Source organism: Psammomys obesus, unplaced genomic scaffold (genome assembly GCF_907164565.1).
Source record: "Psammomys obesus unplaced genomic scaffold, mPsaObe1.curated_primary_1811, whole genome shotgun sequence".
In the NCBI taxonomy this organism is placed as follows: domain Eukaryota; kingdom Metazoa; phylum Chordata; class Mammalia; order Rodentia; family Muridae; genus Psammomys; species Psammomys obesus.
In genome coordinates this window covers 4,323,290-4,332,496 of record NW_026585987.1, presented here as the reverse complement: position 1 = coordinate 4,332,496, position 9,207 = coordinate 4,323,290, and positions in this window count along the sequence as shown.

The window sequence follows — 9,207 nt, the reverse complement described above, 5'->3', positions numbered from 1 at the left end:
GTTTCTCAGCACTTAGTCTCTTGCTGAGAATAAGAGGCTAAGTGCTCAACCCTAAACATCTTTAAAGTCTTTCGGCCCCCACTGAAGAAATGTAAGCGCTGAAGGATGGGGAGGAGAGCTGTAAACTAGACATGGCATGGCAATCGCACTCAGTAACTCAACAGCAGCTGTTCACCTGCTCAAGGCAGCCAGCAAAACTTCCCGAATAGATGGGGGAAGTGTTTTCCAGGTCCTGCCCCTAACTGAGAAGCTACCGTGATAGCTGCTGGGAGAAGATGAATCATTTCTTTGAGGGTGTGGCCATTTGCAGGTGGCTGATGCTAAAGAGTCCGTCCCCATGCCCACAGGTACATGAGCAACACTAACCGGACTCAGCGGCTAATACACACACAGAAAATGAAGAAGAGGAGTTGAAGTTGGGAAGAGATTCGAAATGTTGGGGATTATGTGGAGGAAGTAAGAGGGAGAAATGTGGGATAGAAATGGTCATGGTACAGTGTGTACAAGTTTGAAAGTTTCAAAAAAAATAAGCAAAAAGTATTCAGGATAAATGACTGGTCCCAGGGTTAAGTGCAGGTTCAAGCTGAGATAAAAACATATGTGTGCATGTGTGTGTGTGTGGGGGGGGGGTTAGATGTAAAGGAAGGGATGAAGTAGTGACAGAGAGGGAAATAAAACCTTAAGAAGTACTGTGAAAAGCTCTCACCAGCCCAAACAAGCATCAAAATAAACGATAGATTAAAATCCATGAGATTTTCCATTTTCCATGAACATAAATGCATGAAGCAGCTCCCCGATAGTACAAGTACTCCACGCATCTGAATGAAGTAGATGGAAAAGCAACTCAATTCCACCATGGTAATAAATGCTTCTGTGTAGCACCATTAATGGGGGTGTGAATTTATGCAAAGGCCAGAGATCTGAAAATGCCAAAAAAAAAAAATCAGTAACATGAATGGGCAGAAATATCTTTACGAGAATCAAAGTTTCTGTGTAATCTCAAAGCATCCCACCGTGGGTCAGGCAGTTCCAAAGGGAAGAGTGGGAACTTTAGAGTAGCCAAATTTAGACACACCACAACCAAATCGTGAACATCACCATTGTAATGTGAGAGATGTCCTATGCTTCCTGACACCATCTTCCTTGAAGACACATCTCTCCTCTGAATCTAATCTTGAGCAAGCATCAGGAAAACACCAAGCTGAGGAATGTCTTGTAAAACATCAAGGTCATTTAAGACAGAGATACTGCTCTAGAGCAACCCAGACAGACCCACTTTGTGATCCTGGGCAGGATCCTGGAGCAGGAATAAAGAATTAAGCACATGAGATATTAGTGAGACAGCTGGCCATAGGTGGGTGAAGGCCATGCACTGTTATTATATCAATGTTAGTTTCCTAATTTCAATTGTTACACCAAAGGCACATCAAAACCGTCTTTGGTACTGCACTGTACTCATTGGCTTATTTAGGAGAAAATGACCAATGGTTGCTGATGGATAGGGATAAAGGCAATGAGAAATCAGAAATGTGTAATAAAGTGCTGATCCGTATGGGGTGGGTGCATGTCAAATATCTGCAAGAATTCTTTGTGTTTCATAATTGCTTTTGTGGCTATATTTATTGTTATATTTCCTATTTATTGATCTTCTAACATTTTTATTAGTATTATTATTTTTTACAACTGATTCACTTTGCATCCCAGTTGTAGCCCCATTGCTCTTCTCCTCCCAGTCCCACCCTCCCTCCCTCTTCCTCCACCATCCCTTTCCGCTAGTCCATTGATAGGGCATGTCCTCCTTCCCTACTGTCTGACCCTAGCGTATCAGGTTCCATCAGGACTTCCTGGATCATCTATGTGGGCTGGCTAGCTTGTCCCATTAAGGAGAAGTGATCAAGGAACAGGTAACCGAGTTCATGTCAGAGACTGATTCTTCTCCCCTTAGTAGGGAACCCACGTGGAGACTGAGCTGTCTATTGGCTACATCTGAGCAGGGAGTCTAGGTCCTCTCTATGTGTGGTCTTTGGTTCATGCATCAGTCTCTGCACTCCCCACCCCCGGGCACAGCTTTTTTGTCTTTGTTGGTTTCCTTGTGGGGATTCTGTCCCCTGACCCCCTCCAAGTCCTTCTATCTCCACATTCTTCCATAAACTCCCTGTGCTCTGTCCAAAGTTTGGCTGTGAGTTTCTGCATCTACTTTGATCCTCTGCTGGGTGGAGTCTTTTAGATGACATCTTTGGCAGGGTCCAGTTCTGTTCCCTCTCTTCTACTGCTTCCAGTGTCTATCCTGTTTTCCCTTTTGAATGAGGATTATGTATCTTCCCTAGGATCCTCCTTGTTGTTTAGCTTCTTTAGGTCTGCATAGTTTAGTATGTTTATCCTATATTATAAGCTTAACATTTTTTCCTAAAGACATTCTAAATATATGTTATTAATTTCAAAATCAGGATTTAAATAACCATTTTAGAGATTTGTCACATGCTAAATGCTAGGTAGGAGGAGACCAGGCTGAAAATTAGAATCAAGGATAGACAGTCTCCTGTCTCATTGAACTTTTAAAGGGATGACTATTATTCCAGATGAAAAGTATGTAAAGGAAATGTTTCAGAACTGCTATCATGTATAATGTGTTATAGTGGTGGGCGCAGGGATGTAGAACTGTCCAGCAAACACCTTTCTGAGAGACTGCTGTTTGAAGACTTATGCTTCTGAATATTAAAAAGGCAGAATGGCACAAAGGCCTCAGCAGGAGTTCTGAAATTTCTACCAGATATCAAGACAAAATAGATGTGTTGGCACCAGTTAGTCTTCAGGAGCAGTATTTAACTTGATGCCAACTAGAAACTTATAAGTTAATGAAACCTAACCGACCTGGAGCTCAATTGGAGTAATAAGGGGGAAAGGACCTCTTCTTTATTACTATGTAACTAGGTTTCGTATTATTCAAAACAATGAAATTTTCTGACTCTTGGTTTAATCTGCACAAAAGGATACTGCTAAATATACTAATGATCTAATAATAGTGAAATATCAATATTTATGATTTTATAATTCCATAGGTTTGTAAGAATAAATATTCCTTTGCCATAAACCATTGTAGTGTATACTCTCTGGGTTAAACCTTGCTTTGATTTTCTTAAATAACAGAATTTCCAAGATGTCTAGAAAGTAGTGAAAAGAGTTTCACAAATTCTTCCATTTCCATTTATTATAGGTAAAATGCTATTATTACAGTTATGCATGTTGTTTTTGAAGTGTATGTACATTGTATAATACTCAAATTTACATGATTAGTGCATGTATCTTCTCATGTAATTATCATCTATGTGGTGGCTAAAGGTACTTTAACCCTTTGAACTGCTTTTTCTATCTAAGTAAAGTCTCGTGGTCTTTGAGCTATGTCGTCTCAAGCAGCCCAATAACCTGAGCTCCTGGTAATGATCATGCAACTCTTTTTCCTGTGAGATCAACCATTCCAGATGCAAGGGAATAATGTGGTATCTATGACTTACCTGTGTGGCACCTGCGACTTACTGCTTCCGCATAGCATCACGTCCTGTAAACCAGTCCTTGTTGCTGATGTCAATATTCAGTGTGGCATTTGTACACCACTTCCTCCTTATCCATTCATCCATTAATGGACACTTAGATATCTCCTCATGTTGCCAGACATTTAGAGTGGACCCCAGAAAGCTTCTGTACAGGTTAAGAGCCAACTGATAAACAGTTTATAAATATAAAAATCTGGGCACTTATCATGGTTTCCACTCCCATTCCCTCAGCACTACTCCTTATCACTTTCATCTGCAAGATTACAGTATTCTCATCTAGACTATTGCATTTCTATTGCTTTATTAAGAATATAGTTTTCTTGTGGAGTGCCTATCCCCTCCAGGTCTTTCTATCTCCCTCTTCTTCCATAAGGATTTCAGCACTCTGCCAAAGTTTGCCTATGAGTCTCCTTCAATACTCTGGTGGGTAGAGTCTTTCAGAAGTCCTCCGTGGAAGGCTCTTGTCCTGTTCCTTGTCTTCTACTTCTGATGTCTATCCTGTTTGCCTTTCTGAGTGAGGATTAAGTGTCTTTCCTACCTGGGCCCAGGGGGGCTTGCAGAGACCTATTGTCCAACTAAGGATCCTGCATGGAGGGGACCTAGACCCCCTGTTCAAAGGAAGCTCATTGGCTGCTCAGTGTCCAAGTGGGTCCCCTGGGGCTCAGGGGCTGTCTCTGACATGAACTCAGTAGCCAACTCTTTGATCACCACCCTAGGGGTGCAGCCTTGCCAGGCCACAGAGGAAGATGATATAGCCAGCCCTGATGAGACCTGATAGGCTAGGGTCAGATAGAAGAGGAGGATGGAGCTAGGGAAAGGGCATAGGAGGAGAAGAAGGAGGGTGGATGGGACTGGGAGGAGAAGAGGGAGGGGGCTGCAGCAGGGATACAAAGAGAATAAATTGTAATAAATATATAAAAAAATTAAATTTAAGAAAAGAATAAAGTTTTCTTTTTGTTAATTTTCATTTTTGAGGATTTTTTGTTTTTGTAGTTATTTTTTGAGGCAGTGTTTCTGTAACTCAGGCTGACCTCAAACTCATGATCTTCTTGCCTTGACCTCCTAGGGGTAAAACTGTAGGTTTTATTACCATGTCCACCCAACCAAAAAGAATATTCTTAAACATAATAGTCCTGGTGAGCCAAAGTTAGATCATGTAATACTTCTGTTCAAATTTCATTATCATCTTCCCATCTCATCAAGTGGAAAGGCTAAGTCTTCACTATGGCCCTCTCCTTTGTCCCAGTGCCATTCTAATGTCGCTTTCTCCTCTATTTTGAAAAGGGCTCAAGCGCACTGCTATTCAAATACTCTTTCCCTCTCCTCCATAGCTGGATAAGTCAAGGAGGCATATTATACCAAGGTTAAATAAGAGAAGTTGTTTGTGCCACCTATACCTGACAGCCCATAGGAATCTGAGCTACTGCTTCAACAAGGAGAAATACAGGCTTAGAGATCAGCACTACAGTGGTAAGGACTTCCGTAATTCTCTGTATTTTACTAATTCTCTTAGTTCTCTACCTGGAATTAGCCTCTTACGCCTATTAACAAAGGGAGATGGATTTTTAATGCTTTCCACACTTAGTTTGGCTTCTCCCTATATTAACAGGGTTTGTCTGAGGGTTAAATAGGAAAGTACTGTAAGTCAATGTGATCAATGAGTGTCCATTATGTTTTCAACTTCTTAAAGAAAATTGGCTCAGTTTTGGTGTTTAGAATTTTTTGTTTGTTTGTTTGCTTCCTTGCTTGCTTATTTGGTTTGTTTGGTTTTTGGGGGGAAGGTATAACTGTTAGACAGCTGGATGGCCTGTACAAATATCAAAATGTAGATATACTGAGGCTTTTGATAAGTTCAGACTGAAATCCTAGCCAAGTAAGGACATGGGTAGCGGACTGAGCCAATGAAACTCTGATGTGAGTGGGAGTCACTCCTCAGGGAGTGTGCTAAAATCTCCCCAAAGGTTATTACTCACCTCATCCCCTGATAAATCTGAACGAGGTAACTTGTCGGACCCGTTTCAACAATAAATCCTTTGTTCCTTATTAGGAATCAGAGGTTTCATGCAATCCAATATTTTCTGACTTTGATGTTTCCATAAAGTCTTTCTTTCCTGTAAGTATACAAAAAAAAAAATTGGTAGCTTGAAAAGAAATGTAAACACAATGGGATCTGTGTACTCTGAGGTACCTACTTTATGTGGTATGAGTCTGCTTTCCTGCTACGTGGTGAGCGCCAATGGTGCATCAGTTTCTCGTTTTTCGCCACTACATAGAAATGGACATTACTAACTGTAGACATCCGTATGTAGTAAAATGATTGTACCCGGTCTAAAAGCACTAGATATAAGGAAAAGTTCTCAGACTCCTCTGATAGGAGTCAGATGACTCAGATCCACCCTCACCACAATAGCGAAGCCCTCAAGGGAAAAAGGTGTTCTTGCATTTGCAAACCCTCCCTATATCAGTTATACTTTCTTCTTACGATATTTTCCTCCAGAGCCCTAGGGCTAACTCACCATGTCTCTTGGCTTGGGGACCTGCAAGCCAGCAAGAATATTTCCTTAGCAGCTGTATTCTCCAGGGTAGCAGGTAGTGGAGCGCCTAAAAGGGATGCAAATGAAACAGCATAGACTTGGAGAGTCTCAGAGTGGTGACCACTGAGAAGCTAGAATTTGAGCTGCTAATACTAATTTGAAACACATGCTAATGTGTTGATTCATGTCAAAGATAAGTTTGCCTTTGTAAACAGCTCTTCTCTCTCAGTAAATAGGCTAGAAGAGATGATTCTGACAGGACTGGCTCCCAGACCTGGGCACTCCTAAATGAAGGGGCCTATTTAGTTAATTATGGGGCCAACTTGTGAATGTGCTGCTGGAGACTGGAAATGAATACTACCCCTTGTGCTAAAGTACCAAGAGATGATGATTTAAGACAACCCTAGCCCTGTGTATGAAGAGCCCACACTTCCCTGGATAAGCTGCCCAACTGTTCCATCTATTTAATAATTAGAGAAGCCACATGTTGGTCAGAACTGACAAGGAAAGTAGGGAATAAGGGAGGCATGTTTTTCTCATCCTTCCAACCAGGAATGTTGATGAGTATCTGCAGGTTCTGAGTTGGGAGCCAGACTCATGTTCTGGGGCATTGCAGAGTCCTAGTCCAGCACCTCTGAAGTTTCTTTACAGTTCCTTACGGTGTTCTTATTCTGTCGTGCTTAGAATCATTTAAAAGAAATTTTAAAAATTAAAATTTATACAGAATTTGATATGATCTAGAAAACAACATTCAGATACATGAAATAATGCAATGAATTAATGCCTGCTAGTCAGTGCTTTCTCCTTCCTTCCTTCCTTCTTTTCTCTCCCCCATCTTTTTCTTCCTCAATTTCTTTATTTCTTTCCTTTTTATTAATTCATTTCTTTTTACTCAGTACTCTGTCCTTTGGGAAAACTATAGCAAACACCACAAACTATACAGCTTATAAATTCATTTCTCACAGCTTTGCAGGCAAAGAAGTCCAAATCAAGATATTGGCAGCTTCAGGGTCTGGCAAGAACCCACATTCAAGTTTATAGATAATACCTCCTAGCTATGGCTTCCCTTGAAAGGATAGGCAAGACTGTTTGGGGGGACCTCTTTTATAGAATGGACCTCTTCCATCCCATTCACTATACTTCTGTCCTAGCCACTTCTCTAAAGGCTCCACTTCCAAGATGCTGGTGGTAAGGTTTCAACAAATGGATTTGGAAAAACAAAAATACTCAGACCATAGCGACATATTCAATGTGGCAGAAACTTCTATTGGCTTTATATTCAATTCCAACTCTTGTTGGTTGTTTTCTTGGGTCAAAAATACAACTACGGAATAAGACTTAAACCTCACTCCATGAGAAAAAGAAAACTTAAGATCCACTATCATTAGACCAAGAACCTCTGGCTAAACAGATCATAGACCCTAGGGAGAACCTTATTGTGCTTAGTGGACATAATATATAATTGACTCCTAGCGACATATTGTTATTCCTAAGGCTAGCTTATATCTCAGCACTCATCAGAGAAGTTTCTGTTTGAATCAGGTGAAAGTTACCACAGAGAGTCACAACTGGTCAAAGTGTAGAGTATAAGAGACTATGGGATGCTCAGCCCTAAAAGAAACACATACATTTATCCACCTCTCTTTATTGTAGACTAGGAGGAATAAAGATTGTTAAGAGTCAGAGAAGGTGGATGGTTCCAAGGAAATAGTCTCTTCTGAACACAGCAGGGAAGTTGAACATGTGGACTCACAAGACCTGTGCAAGATCAAGCCAGACCAAAAAATAATAATAATAACCCAGCATGGGAAAAAGAAGAGGATATAAAGTCCCACCCCTGGCTGAAGAGCTATTGTCAATTGATAGGTATTGGGAGGAGAGTCTGTTCTCTAGGAGTATGTAAGTCTGCCTGATGCAGTGGAAGCCTACACATCCAAGAATACATGGATTGTACAAATGGGACCTGATTGTTGGTTGTTCTTGTTCTTGTTTGTTTTTAGAAGACACAAAGTTTGGTGGGTAGGAAGGTGAGGGTGGATCTGAGATTTGGGGAAGGGAGTGAACATGACTGAAGCACCATGTATAAAATTCTCAAGGAACTAATTAAAATATTTTAAAATGCAAGGTTTATGTACCAGTAGCATTTATTACATACAGTATTATAGAACCTCCATGACATCTTTGTCACCCCAAAAGAAATCACCTTTAAGCCAAAAAAAAAAAAAAAAAACTACACATATTAATCCACAGTTTCCTATTTTCTTAATCATCTCTACTCCATGGCAACCCCATATATGCTTTTTAGAAATTTTATATAAACAATCATATAATATGAGATTTTTCTATATATGACTTGTTCCCTTAAGCAAAATACTTTAGAAATTTATCTATGTTGTAATATGCTACAATATTCATTGCTATTTATGGAAAAATAATATTTCATAAATTGTGTACACAAACTATATTTTTTCCATGTACTGATGAGCATTTGGATTCTTTCCACCTTAAACAGCACAGTCAGAAAATTTGAAAACAAGTGTTTACTCATAACTCTGCTTTTATTTCTTTTATATATATATATATATATATATTTATACTAAGAATATGCTTATGCAAATACTTATACACAAATGTTTATAGCAGTTGTATTTGCAATTAAACAAACATGGAAAAATCTATGTCCATACATGAGTAAGTGTACACAAATTATTATATCACAGAACTACAGAGCATGAAGACAACTTCAAAAATGCCTTGAAAAACCCCAAAAAAGCCAAGTATGACTTCACTTAAGTAAAATCCTAGGCAAAAGCAAGCCAGTTTATGGTAACCAAACCATATCAGTTATTCCTTGTAAATGTAAATTTGCTAATAAAGAAAAGAATAATTGCAAAGAGATACAAAGAAGCATTAGGGTTTATCAAAAACATTCTGTCTTAATTGAGATTATGGCTTTTCATGATTATATACAGCTGTCAAAAACCATGATTGTACAGTTTATATGCAATAAATTATAAATTAATTATTCTCAGTAACATGTTAAAAAGGGAAGTCATACACCAGTGAACATGTCAATTTGAATAGAGTAAATCTCATTCAGCCTCACCCTATACAAAGAACTA